The 14602-nt window shown below is 46.1% G+C and overlaps 1 protein-coding gene across 4 annotated transcripts in view; it reads left to right on the forward strand.

The window, feature by feature from the left end:
* The window catches only part of CDH13 (cadherin 13), a 1037580-nt gene that overhangs the window by 562171 nt on the left and 460807 nt on the right, over positions 1-14602 (forward strand). The window lies entirely within an intron of this gene.

The raw sequence follows: 14602 nt of genomic DNA on the forward strand, positions 1-14602 counted from the left end.
CACACCCCCAAGAATCCCATTCTCACAGCTGTGTTAAGGACCAAGCCTCTGCGAGTAGTAGCTCATTTTTTGAGGAATGAGACAGAATTCGCAGCCATTTTCAGGGAAGGCTCTCAGCAGGATGCAGTGCACTGAGCTAGAAGCAGGTACTTGAGAACAAGGCCCAGCCACCAGTGTCTGCTTTCCAGGCCATTGCCCATCATACATGTGTCTCCCTGGATTAGATTCGGGGAGGGTGGAGGGGCAAGTTTCTAGGCCTGGGCTTGGCATTCATCTTCATCAAAACACCATGTAAGAGCATGCCAATCCCACTTCAACAACATGACCTCCTCTTCCCTCCTTTCCTAAGGACAGAGGGTGGAGGGACATTGCACTGGAGAGTCAAGTGCTCTGGCTGGGGAACTGACCCCCTGGGTGTAGCCTCCTCTGTTACCGTGAGATACTGACCTTGGGAAGACCATGTAGGTGTCAGTCCTCAGGTTCTTGTCCATAAAATGCAGATAACACTTGCCTACCTACCAACAGGAGTGCTGTGGGTTTCCAGTGAGGATCACACTTGAGGCACTAAAATGCTGGACAAATACAAGGCATAGGGGATGGGGGGAAGGCCCATCCAGCCTCATGCTGAGCAGTGTGGTCCAGGGTCCACAGTCCTGGGAGGACCTCCCTCTCAGAAGTGTCACCAAAAGGCAGATGCCGTGAGCATCTGCAGGGGGTACCATCCATCAGAGGACACCAAAGGGTGACTGGTGCATCTTCAGTGTACATCCTTGGGGAATCTGGTTGTTGTAGAAATTGAATGTTGGCACCCTCTGAAATTCCCAGGTCCAGCCAGACTTACTGGTAACCACAGGTGACCTGGCAGCTGTCAATGTCCAGCTGCTGCAGGACAAGCCAGCGGCAGACTGTTGGTAAATTCCCTCTTCTTTTTCCCTGCCTCTCATGGGAATATCTATTAATTTTCAGACACACGGAACTAAAGACATGATACATTTCATAATTTCATAGCACAGTGATACAGAGCTCTGGGGTCAGCAAATTGCCATTCAGGTCTCAGCGCTGCTGTTGACTGTGCTGTTTTTATCTTGGGCGACCCATTCACCCTCTCTGAGGATCTTGCGATTCTCTTCCACAAAGTGGGGATAATACCAGGATGCCTAAGTATTGTATGAAATGGAATACAATCATCTTTACAAATTCTTAGCACAATACCCAGCACTTAGCAGGCATTCAGTAAATTAAAGCTGCTCTTATTCATTTTCTTCCTATAAGACGATTTAATTTTTTTGTGAAGTTCCGCAAGTTTTTAACATCAGTTTCCTGCCTTCCAACTGTGAGAAGGTTGACATAGACAACAGGCTTGTGGTTTTTCCTTTCTGTCCTCACAGGAACCAAATAGCATATTTTCTGCCCCTCTTCTAAGTATTAAAGAGAGATTCCTGGAGGGGTATAAGACAAAGAGTAAAGGGGCAGAAGTCTTCTTGGCAGTGTTCTGTAGCCTGGAAATAGGACTAGCATGAATCAGAGAAACTGGAAAAAGCTGGTTGCCGGGAGTAAGAATTGGTAAATGAGAGGCTGAACGATCCCTTTTTAAAGTGACCCCTTAGGAGCTAGTTTAAGAGCTGAGTGAGAGTTTAGGTGCATGCTTGGCTAACTGATCCTGTCTGTTGTTTGTGGGATCCAAAATTGGTTTCAAAAAAGTCAACGTTCCACATTCATAGAGAGATTTCTGGGTTTCCATAAACAGGGGCCCACCTCAGTGTGGGTATTCTCCTTGGATGGCAATGACCTTGATCGCCAGGGACAGTGAGGGAAAGATACCTTAGGGCAGTCACCACGGGAAAAACTCGAACAGCAACATTCAAGGACTAATCGGGAGTGATGAGAAGGTGGCCTCTGGTCAGTCAGCTGGCTTGGTTTTGATGTTGTCAAGGGTCCCAGTCAGAGACTTCTTTAAGGAGAATTTTTGATTCATGAGGTGTCTCTTTCCTCTGGCTTCCACAAGCTGAGCACAGGGCTGTCGGGTACGGCCGTGCAGGGATCTCACTGCACAAGGCGGAGGAGGATGGCTGAAGGATGAGAAAGGCCTGACTCAGCCCCCTGCTTTTTCTCCAAAAGCCACACTGCGTTCAGAGCTGCATCCACAGGGAGACGACATCCCTTTCCTAATGCTCATAGCATATCCAAAGGAGGGTTGAATGAAAACCCCAGCTTTTTTTTTTTCAATTAGCTCATTTTTAGTTTTATCTAAATGATGAAAGTGAAGTCGCTCAATCATGTTTGGCTCTTTGCGACCCCATGGACTATAGCCCACCAGGCTCCTCCATCCATGGGATTTCCCAGGCAAGAATACCGGAATGGATTGCCATTTCCTTCTCCAGGGGATCTTCCCAACCCAGGGATCAAACATAGGTCTCCTGCATTGCAGGCAGACTCTTTACCATCTGAGCCACCAGGGAATCCTTTATCTAAATGATAATAGTGATTAATATCAGTGGCTCTGGATTCAGAAAATTGTTCAAGTCTCGGCACTGCTACTTAGTGAGCTGTGTGATCTTGGGCAACCCACTTACCTTCTCTGATCTTGTGATTCTCATCCATAAAGTGGGGATAGTTACTAGCACTTTTAATGATTATGAAAGATAGAGTTACTAGTTTTTATTAACTAATAATTGCAAACAGCTAGTAAAATGAAGTCTGGTCTGTAGCACAAAGATTCTCATATTTTTCCTTAAAGTGAGGTCAGGTAGCCTATAGCAGTTAAAAACATAGTTTTGCATGTAGCCATGTTGGCTGAATTAAAGCACAGTTTTTACAACTAGCTATCCAAAGTGAAGAGGAGCTAAAAGCCTCTTGATGAAAGTGAGAGAGGAGAGTAAAAAAGTTGGCTTAAAGCTCAACGTTCAGAAAACGAAGATCATGGCATCTGGTCCCATCACTTCATGGGAATAGATGGGGAAACAGTGGAAACAGTGTCAGACTTTATTTTGGGGGGCTCCAAAATCACTGCAGATGGTGATTGCAGCCATGAAATTAAAAGACGCTTACTTCTGGGAAGAAAAGTTATGACCAACCTGGATAGCATATTCAAAAGCAGAGACATTACTTTGCCAACAAAGGTCCGTCTAGTCAAGGCTATGGTTTTTCCAGTAGTCATGTATGAATGTGAGAGTTGGACTATGAAGAAAGCTGAGCGCCAAAGAATTGATGCTTTGAAACTGTGGTATTAGAGAAGACTCTTGAGAGTCCCTTGGACTGCAAGGAGATCCAACCAGTCCATTCTGAAGGAGATCAGCCCTGGGATTTCTTTGGAAGGAATGATGCTGACGCTGAAACTCCAGCACTTTGGCCACCTCATGTGAAGAGTTGATTCATTGGAAAAGACTCTGATGCTGGGAAGGATTGGGGGCAGGAGGAGAAGGGGACAACAGAGGATGAGATGGTTGGATGGCATCACTGACTCGATGGACGTGAGTCTGAGTGAACTCCGGGAGTTGGTGATGGACAGGGAGGCCTGGCGTGCTGCGATTCATGGGGTCGCAAAGAGTCGGACACGACTGAGCGACTGAACTGAACTGATAGGAGCTTGAGCAGACAATCTACCTCAATTTTCTCATCTGTGAAATGGGAACAATAATAATGATCTCATAGAATGAAGCGGCTAAAGGAGTTAATGCATGTCAAGCATTTGAAAGAGTACCAGGAACATAGTAAGCATGGTCTCACCATATGTGAGAATTAGTCATGGGGAAAGCACGGGAGGTGAATGAAAGCTCCATGGTCTCTGGAGCTGTGAGTTGTGGCCCAGCCTTCTCATCTCAAGTGTGAACTTCTCTTAGATAATCTTGAGTTTTTTCGTAATTTCATAATGTACTCCACGGCATGTGACCTAATTCACTGAGTCATTCATTCTAAATATATTTCATTGAAGACCAGCAGGGTGAGGAATAGAGTGGGAAACCAGACACACCAGGTTCCCTGCCCTCATGTAGCTCTCATTTTAATGCCTAGGCTTTGTTTGTGTACAGGTGATATTTCAGGGAGCTGTGCCATGTTCATTGTGTGGCTTGGTTTCCTCCTGTGCAGGACCGTGTGTGCTAGTGGCGAACAGTGGCCTGGGCTTGAGCCTCTCTTCACCAGTCTCTCAGTGGCCCAGTTTAATGCCAGGTCTGCCCAGTGCCATTCGCTCTTCAATCTAGACTTTGTCCTGTTTTCTTCCTGTCTTGATGTCTCTCCTATTTCTGGATTTTATGAGAACTGGGTTCCTCTCTTCTTAATATACTTTGGGCACAACACTGTTGCAAATCTGGTTCATTTCAAGCAGCTATTTAGAAATGATTTACTGTCTTACTAGTGCAGTTGGATCCATCATGTCCCTGATGGTTATTGTGTTTGGTTGCAAACCTGCTTGCTTCTTCAAAGAGCAGAATCCGATGTCTCCAATGCCCGTGTTTTACTTTCCCCTCCTGCAAGTTTAAAAATCAGAGAGCATGTGGGTGAATGGATTGCGTTACAATTGCTTCAATGTGGTTGTTGTTATTCATTTTAAAGGTAAATGCTGTTTACTTGCAAGATGCTAACACGTCCCAAGTTCAACAAGAAAGCATCATTAACTAAACCTCGGAGATTTGCGTGACGAGAAATGATCTGGGATAAGTTTGTCCTTGGGTCCCTGGATGTGTATAATAACTGAAGCTGTTTATTGAACTCTACACAGCTGATATCATGCTAAACAACTCACATACATTCTCTTACTTAATCCATTTCACACAAGAGACTTCAAAAGTAGGTGTTAACACCATTTTACAAATAACCAGATAACTGTTAAGTAACTTTTTCATGGTCTCCCAGCTGGTGTGTACATAATCTGGGAACCCTGTCTATTTCTCTCCACCTCCAAAGCCCTGCATTTTCAGTTACTAAGAATCACTTCTTTCTCTTTTACCCACAACTAGACTCTGGTGTCTAGTCTTCAAATTCCTAGGCCTCTTTCCCAGGAACTCCAAATATTTAAAGGGAACTTGACTTGCTGAATGATCTACTTCTTCTTAAATACTTTTAATATCTTTTCCCAAGGCCCACTGCCTCCTGCCCACTCTCCCTACTGCAGCCCCCATAGGGCTTTCTATGCTTCTGACCCGAAGTGGCACCTGGCAAAATAATTTAGCTCTTGCAAGTATTGGAAGCTGACATATTAATGCAAAGCCTCCTGAAATATTACTCATTATTATGCATTTTGCCAGTGTTTGAGTGATTTGTGAACTCTTCATTGGAATAAAGTACTGTAAGTGATTCATGAATGATCAAGTTTATGAAATTCTATAAAAATATTAGCAGGTGGTAATGATTCCCTCACACTGTGACTATAATCTGCTGGCTGCAAATTTGTCAATACAGAAGAACAGGAGTGGAGTGGGAGACAGAGTCTGTTAGGCAGGTGGGGGGTGGGGTGGGGCCCAGCAGTGGCTGAAAGGGAAACGGGAAGCAGGCCCATGGTCGGGGACCGGCGTCATGGTCAGGAGACCCTCACCTCCTCTGCTGTCCACTGTGGGAGATCCAGCAAGGGCTGGGGTGTCAGGGTTGAACGGGAAAAGAGGGGAGCATCTGGAGAGAGGGAAAGAAATGACATTTCCTGAGGACCTACTAAGTCCCCAAGAACTCTCTAGAGTTGGACACACACAAACCTGAAACTGGTTTATTATCTTGTCCTTACTGATGTGTTAGCTGAGGGCCAAAGTGGTTCTCAAGATATATTATTGTTTAATGTAGATGTTAACATTTATTGAACGTGCCAAGGCTCTGTGCTAAATACCTAAGTGATCTCATTTGATCTTTTTAAAGGTGAGCTTAACACGGTTATCATTCTCAACTACAGAACTGGTAACAGGAACCATCTGTGTTCTTGGCCTCAGAGACTGAGTAGGATTTCATTGTGTCCTTCTGAAAATTTGTTCACATTTTCTGGGATATAACGTGCTCTCGTTTGAGCCAATTTCTTGGATAAGTTTTGACTTTGTAATTAGGAGTATTACTGTGAAACTGGAAAATACCAGACAGACGGTATTCTTGCTCCTGTGTTTCCCTTCATTCATGACTCCACCCCGATTCTAATCCACATGACAGTTTATCAGAAAATACATTAAGGTGAAAAATGCTGCTGTTATGTGGAAATAGTGTATCACAACACGAGCGATGGTAAGACAATTAAGATTTACCCAGATTAGGGAGTCACTGGGGTGGTTAGCCTTCTTATAACAATGTCCATGCTGTACATGGGTGATACACTTTACTGTGGTAGACTTTTGCTGCCCTGGATAATATTTGTACTTAAATGCTCCCCCAACCCTCAACTGTGGGGACAAGCTACTTCTTTCTTCATCCTCTAGTCTCATCTTCCCCATGGCTGACTTTTTAAGGTAGGACTCTTGATAGTAGTCAACAAAATCCCCTCCGACTAATATACAAAGAAGGGGATTTATTTAAGAGTATAGGTAGCTTGGGGCTTCCCAGGTGGCTCAGTGGTAATGAACCCCCCTGCCAAGCAGGAGATTCAGGTTCAGTCCCTGGGTTGGGAAGACCCCCTGCAGAAGGAGATGGCAACCCACTGCAGTATTCTTGCCTAGATATCCCATGTACAGAGGAGCCTAGCAGGCTTACAGTCCATGGGGTCACAAAAGAGTCAGACATGACTCAGCGACTAAACAACAACGGGTAGCTTATAGAATTGCCAAAAAGACCCAACAACCTGGTTTACATGCAAAATACTGGAACCTGGTGCTACAGGAAATACCCAGCCGTTTATGATACAGCTGTGGTGTAAGGGTTCTCAGTCTTGGCACTGTTGACATCTAGGGCTGGATGATGCTTTGTTATGGGGGCTGTGCATCACAGGGTGTTTAGAAACACACATGGCCTCTTACTAATAGATGACAAGAGTATCCCCCCATCCCAGTCTTGACAATCAAAAATGTCTCCAGATACTGCCAGTCATCCCACAGGGGCAAAATTGCCCCCAGCCAATAACCACTGACCGTTCTAGAGGAGCCATCATTGCTGGCACCTCTTCCTGTCACCGTGCTTCTGTGATGCTCAGAACTGGGTGGTAGAGACTCTGCCTTGGCAGCCCTGAAATCCTGGATGACTCTGATCCCATGCTTTCTGGAACCTCAGATCCCCAAAGCAGAGCCACTGCCTGTGTCTTTCATTCCCTCACTGAATCTCATGCTAGGATGTGTGTAGAGAAGAACCTCTGTCATCTGAAGCACTCCAGCTGAGCTAGCAAGGGGCCTGGGGTGGGAGCTGCCACCTATGGGGTCAGCCATGCCGCCAGAACAGTTTATTGTGGGTGAGAGGCAGTCAGTGACAGTCACACCTAGTTGAGGGCCAGTATTTGCTCAGAGAGCTGGCTTCACACCTATGCTCTTAACTCGTCTCCATACTTCAGTCCTATTGATCAGTAAGACACGTGGCCTGCAAAAGAGTCCTAATTGGGAGGAGACAGAGAACTTGAGTTGAACACTCAGGCTTTGCAATCAGACCTACTGAGGTTATACTCTGCTATCAGAGGAACCATATGAAATTGTCATTTTTATAGTTGAAAGAAGGGTGAATATCAGCCATTTCATGGTTTGTCTTGATACTGTATCACCTTTTGGCAAGTTATTTTCTTCTCAACTGTTTCTCATCTTTAGACTGAGGGTGAGATTGCAGGATCATCTCCCATTGGTATTGCAGGTGGTGAGCGGGGTGTGTACGCATAGCACTCTGTACAGTCTCTTACTGGGTGTTCCGGAATTATTTTGTAGCTGGGGCTCCCTGCAGGGGAGATAGAGGTGAAAGCCGACATTCAGCGACTAAACATCCAACAAGCAGTCCAATGGCTGGGCGTCAGCAGCCAGTAACCGTGTGTTACTCCGGAGAAGGGAACCAGCCAAATGGATGGTTTTCAAAGCATGGCTCCCGGACCAGGAGCATCACCTGGGAGCCTGGTAGAAGTGCAGATTCTCAGGTTCCTGCGCAGACCTGACAAGCCCTGTGGGTGCCTCTGATGCGCAGGTGTCTGAGAAGCCCAGGTCTAAATACGCCAGGTCTAAATATGTCTGTTAACCTCAGGGAAGGCGGCTTGTTAATTTGCTTCAGTGAAGGTGGCCTTTGAGCCAATCCCATCGCAGTGCTCCTGGGGTCATGGGTTTGTGCCTGAAAGGTGCTTATTTCTCCAGGTGCCCTAGTATGCCATGTGAAAGCCCTCTCAATCCAGCCCACACTCTTCAAAATTGCCTTTGTTTTTATTTCCTTAATGGCTTTTGAGAGTGGACAAATTTGTCCCAGGCTTCTTTGCTCTCTCTTCTCTCAACTTTGGATGGCTGTTAAGCATAATACCATGTTACCGAGCCTTCGCTTATTTCTCCGAAACCAACCTTTTAGGCCGAGATGAAAGTGTCTTTAGAAGATTTTAGCCAGTACAGGCAAAGATAATCCCTGACAGGATGAAGCTGGCCCTGGGCTCAGCAGAACTAGCTTTTCTGCCACACTAGATCTGTAATCTTGAGTAAGTTTTTTGTGGTTCTCAGACTTTGCTCCACTTTAAAAAAAAAAAAAAAATCACCTGGAGAGCTTTTAAAATACCCTAGGGATGGAGGAGCCTGGTGGGCTGCCATCTATGGGGTTGCACAGAGTCAGACACGACTGAAGCGACTTAGCAGCAGCAGCAGCAGCTGCCCAAGCTGCACTACAAACCAATTAGAATGCGTTGGAGTGGGACCAAACATCAGCCTGTTTATCAAACTCTCCAGGTGTTTCCTCTGTGAAGCCAAGTTTGAGAACCATGGAGTTGAAACAACTCATTGACATCCCAGTTTATTCATCACTAGGGTTGGGGTTAATGACACAGTAGGCGAGATTCAAAAAGCTGATCTCCCTCAACCAACTGCTTCACTGAATGAATATCTGAAATGAATGCCTTTCTTACGTCTCTTTTGACACAAGTACTTAAAAAATTAAAATGTAGAGAAACACAATTTGATAAATAAATAAACGGATTGTCTTCCGACTCCCTTTAGAAAAAAATAATTCAGGATTTGCTTTCAGCGTCTCCCCATGCCAGTACCTCCGAGCATCTCCGTTCGACTCTTTTCCAATTGGTTCTTCACGTTTCCAAGCACCTCATTTTGCGACCTGGCCTTATCTGCCAGGCGCACCTGATGAAACTGAGGCATGAAGAGGTTACCCGACATCCCACAGCAGCCACGTATGTAGATTAGACCACCGAGTCGCTCCTGACTGATTACTTATTTGGTCCACTAAGCAAAGCCGCTTCCTCACTCGAGGCTACGGAAACGTATTTTCTAAACTTCATTAGCACAAACTCCTCAGAAGAAGTTCAGCTTCAGTCTTGACAAGAGAGAGAACCCAACATTCCTTCCTCAACTTTCTCATCCCCCGGCACCTGGCCCACACAGCATGGACCCACCAAATGTTTATAGGATGAATAAATGTCTGAGGATCAACTTTTCTTTTCTCTTTCTTGTTTATGTGTTTGTCTTAGTTATCTAGCTACAACCACATCTATTTCCTTATAGCTGTTTTTCAAATGAGTTGGGGGCTTTCCCCCCCACACAAGATGCTGAAGAACCACAAAATATCAGGACTGTAAGATCTTTTAGACCCATTTTATCTAACCTGCTAAATTTACAAGAGCAAGCTCAATAATTAACCAATGGTTTTGATGCTCAGTACTAAAAGAAAAAAAAAAAAGTGCTGCTGCTGTTATCCCTCCAAAGCAGGCATTGTGGCTGCCCTCAACCCCTGGGACTAGATTTTGCAAACACAGATAAGACACCCATTCTAGCTTCTACTACCCAATCTTCATCTATTTTCAACATCAATAAGCATACTGGGTGTTTTCCTCCGTTTTGTAAAAATGAGCAGGGTGATGGGGGAGAAGGTAGGAGGTGTTTGTCATGGGCAGGGGCTAAGAGGAGGAAGGAGCAAAGGAGATGATGAAAACAGGCCGGCCTCCTCTTCTGGCTCCTTAAAGTGGGCTTGACACTTTGGGGTTAAAGGGCTGAAAAGGATGGAAATTATTTTTTTATGAGATACTGTGCAAAATTGAAGGTGAAGGCCAGAAGCTAATTAAATCAATGACAAAAAACTGGGTAAGATTCCAGGTTCAAGCACTACAGCTGTGAGGCCAACTCACAAAGGATGACATGATTCTAAAGCAAGCCACCCCTCAGGGTCATCCCAGTGCACCAGCCCCGAACTGATGGGGTGGGGAGGGAGGTGGGAGGGGGTTCAGGATGGGGAACAGATGTACACCCATGGCTGATTCATGTCAATGTATGGCAAAACCACTGCTGCTGCTAAGTCTCTTCAGTCATGTCCGACTCTGTGTGACCCCATAGACGGCAGCCCACCAGGCTTCGCCATCCGTGGGATTCTCCTGGCAAGAACACTGGAGTGGGTTGCCATTTCCTTCTCCAATGCATGAAAGTGAAAAGTGAAAGTGAAGTCGCTCAGTCGTGTCTGACTATAATATTGTAAAGTAATTAGTCTCCAATTAAATCAATTAAAAAATAAATAAAGCAAGCCATCCCCTGCCCAGAGACTCCCACAGCAGCTTGGCATGGAAGGGCTGGTGATTAGGGGGTGGATCACCATGATGAGGCTCCCGTGGTCACCCAGATGAGGGAAGAAGAAGCTAACACTGACCAGGAGGCACTTACAAAGTCAGCTTTGGTTTTCCCGGGAAATCCCTGGAGTGCTGTTATAATGGGGCTCAATCCCTCTTAAGGAGGTGAGGACCCTGAATCCCGTGACAGGGAATAAGTGGACAGGCGACCCATGTCCTCAGTGGGGCCGGGGAGCTGCCACCCTCTAGGTTGTCCACCTCCATTCTGGCCAGGCCCCCGGCTTAAAGTCTAATTGAAATAGACTGCAGCAATTAGAGATTTGAAATGGAGTGAATCTCTGAGCAAAATCCCAAGGTGGAAAGGAGAACATGAAGAAGGCTAATCTTCCGCAAGCTGTGCTTTCTCTCCCAGCAAGAGCAGTGCAGGAAAATGGACAGCATTTATGGACAGGCAACCTGGACTGCCAAAAGGATGTGCACACACCAAGGCCAGCTCGCATCCTGCAGCCCCAGCAAGCATGATTCAGACCAAATGCAATATTGATTTAATCGGCAGACATCCATGCTTAACTCGCATGGGGAGTTAAGAGCAGCAAATTACCTGGGGAAAGAGCAGCAAATTACCACCAAGTTTCTGTTTCACGGAACTCTGTCAATACATAGACATTAGTGTGTATGGAACACAGCAGGTGATTATACATGCTGGGAATAAAAATGGAGCAGATTAAAGATGCAGAGAGTGATGGAAGCAGCCACATGACCCAAGCAGGCCTCACCCAGAGTTGACATTTGGGGAAAACCTGATGGAAGGTCTGAAGGCAGAAATGCTATCCTTCCCTCTCAGTGTCCTTGGCATCAGGAGCTCTCATCCAGATGACTGTGCCATCCAGGGGACTTCTTGCAATGCCTGGACCATTTTTGGTCATCCCAACTTGGTGCTACTGGCATCTAGTGGGTCAAGGGGAGAGATATTGCTCAGCATCCTACAAGGCACAGGACAGACCCTACATGTCATGCTCTGGAGGTGCCAGCACGGAGCTCTGGAGGTGCCAGCACGGAGCTCTGGAGGTGCCAGCACAGAGCTCTGGAGGTGCCAGCACGGAGCTGGCCTCTTAGAGGGCCTGGTTTGTTCACTCAGATGTTTGCCAGTTTTGAATAGGTCACAACAGGGTGGGATACGTCCCTGTCCTTGAGAAGTTCTTGGTTTAGCTGGGGATGATTAATAATAAGACATCTACACCACCATGGGACAAGGGCAGGGCCAGGAACAACCTTCTATGGTATTGTGATTGAAGCAAGTGCTGACGAATGAGGAGGAGTCAGCCAGGTGACAGGAGGAGGGCAGGGCAGGAGATTGTTTCAGGAAGGGGCACAAAAGAGCTTGAGACAGCTCTGGATACGAGGGAGAGTGAGGCTCCTGGGGGAAACAGGCAATGAACTTGACTAGCACGGAGTGAGGAGAAGGCAGTGGCACCCCACTCCAGTACTCTTGCCTGGAAAATCCCATGGACGGAGGAGCCTGGTGGGCCGCAGTCCATGGGGTTGCTAAGAGTCGGACACGACTGAGCGACTTCACTTTCACTTTTCACTTTCATGCATTGGAGAAGGAAATGGCAACCCACTCCAGTGTTCTTGCCTGGAGAATCCCAGGGACGGGGAGACCTGGTGGGCTGCTGTCTATGGGGTCACACAGAGTTGGACATGACTGATGCGACTTAGCAGCAGCAACAGCAGCAGCAGCAAGGAGGGGAGGACCAAGCCAAGGAATGAGCTTAGATGGAATAGCCCTCGGTGACAGGTAGATGTTACAGGATTTCAGGCTGAAGAGTGACAGAAGCAAATCTGGATTTTGCACAGACTGCTCTATTTGCCAGCAGAGGACAATGAGATGCAAGGAGTCCTGTCTCTGGTTCTCTGAAGTCAGAGCGACACATTCCAGATTAACGGCATCCCCCTCCCACCCCACTGGGTTTTGAATCCACACTCATAGTAAAGATATCAATATACCTTTGGGTGAAAAAAGTGGCAAGAATTGGGAGACCCAATCCCACTAGGCCTTGCAGATTAGGAGCTTAGATTTTATTCTAAGGACACCTAGGAGGACTTTAAGCAAGGGAGTTACACCCAATTTGCATTCCAGGAAGATAATATTTATTCAAGAAAATCAAATTGCCATGAAGTAGAAATTAATTTTAAAAGGCATTCATTTGTGGAGAACCCGCTATCTAGCAGGCACTGGGGGAGAGAGATAAAAGATAAACTCTGCCTTCTGGACAGAGGAAGACAGAAATCTCCCGTTATTCTAAATCTACACAAGGAGGGTGGAGAGTGCTTTATGTGTTTGCCTGGTCCTTCCCATTTAGTTTGGCTCAATCTCCAGGCTAAGAGAACATTCCCTTTTAAAATTCCATGCTTTTAGTTCTTTCTTCTTTGTGAGTTTATCAGCAGGATATATCAAAATTATTTATTAAACATAGTTGGCTGGAGCTGTTAGCTGTTGATTTGTTTGATTGGCATCTGTTTTAAGATCTTTATTATGAAAAAGGCTTATCTTGTTTTTGCAGTAAGGCATTAGGTGCCCAAAGGTCATTTCCATATTACTTTTTTTTCTTCTGAAGGTATAGATATTTGCATAATGGGCTCCTTTAAGCAAAGTCTGTCTTTTTGGTTCCATGTTGGAAAGATGATATGCTTGGTAAAGGGACTTGATTGTGCTCTGTCCCTTGTAGGCGCTCATTCCCTGCCTGCATCTGGGGCCAAACCGACCCTTGGTCCAGAAGTAGGGTAAAGTGCAAGACAGGTGAGAAGGCATCCTCATTAAATGATGGCTTAGACCATATGCTAGATTGAGGATGTTTGCATATAAGAAGTCGGGAGGAGAACCCCGTGCTCTTTCAAAGTTGATCATACCCTCCTGGCTTGGGGTACACATTGAGTTGGTGGCTAATACCTGGGGGGCCCCTCAGGCAAAGGTAGCAGACCCAAGGCTAAGGTCTTCATCAGCTGGTCCTAAAGGCTCAGAAACCCAGAGAACTGGCATTTTACAAGTGGTAGTGCATTTTCTATTCCTTTTGAGCTTTTGATGCAGAACGCAATCATGACCCCAGGTCACCTTAGTTCCTGTTTAGTGTTTCTTACTTTCTGTTGTGTGGAGCTCTGGCGATTACCAGATGTATTGAGTTTCTGCTGGTCACCATTAAAGATTTGCTGACCCCTGAACAAGAAGAGCCCTCATGGTCCTTGGAATAGTTAGCTCCATAGTCCTTTGACATCCCTAGAAGATGAAATACAGTCAGTCCCCAAAGGGAGCTTATACGTTTCCCTTTTCAGGAGATTTCCAACCAGAGGTTGCCCCTGTGGGGATGCTGCCAGGGCCAGAGGTGAACTCCACTGGGATGGGCTCCCCAGAGGCATTTTCATGGAGATGCAGTGATCCCCACTATCAGATCAAGGCCAGGGGCTGCCTGAACATTTCTGCACTCTGCTTCTCGAGTAAATTCAGTAATGGTTGGAAAAGGCTTTGCACAGATGTTCCATACAGAATAGAGCGTATCCTTGCTTCCCTTTCCTAGCAAGTTTCCCATCAGAGCGTTGCAGCACTTGGGGAGCTGGAGGCAGGCCCAAGCTGTCCTGCACTTGGGCTACACCTGAGGCCAACCCCTACTCTCTAATAGAATCACCACCACCACCGTGATAATGATAAGAATATTACTTTCTGGGATTTGCTCTGCCCTCATTAACCCTGGCATTGACTCAGTGCATTACATAACCTTCCTTGGGTTCCTGTTTCTGCCATAACATATGATCACAAGTTCGGTGGCTTAAAACAACACAGATCTGTTACTATAGTTCTCAAGGTCAAATGGGAGACTCCCTGGGCTAAAAATCAAGGTGTCAGCAGGAAAGGCTGGCTCCTTCTGGAGGCTAGAGGGAGAATCACTTTCTTTGCCTTTTTCAGCTTTGAGAGATCAC

This window comes from Ovis aries, chromosome 14 (assembly GCF_016772045.2).
Source record: "Ovis aries strain OAR_USU_Benz2616 breed Rambouillet chromosome 14, ARS-UI_Ramb_v3.0, whole genome shotgun sequence".
Taxonomy (NCBI): domain Eukaryota; kingdom Metazoa; phylum Chordata; class Mammalia; order Artiodactyla; family Bovidae; genus Ovis; species Ovis aries.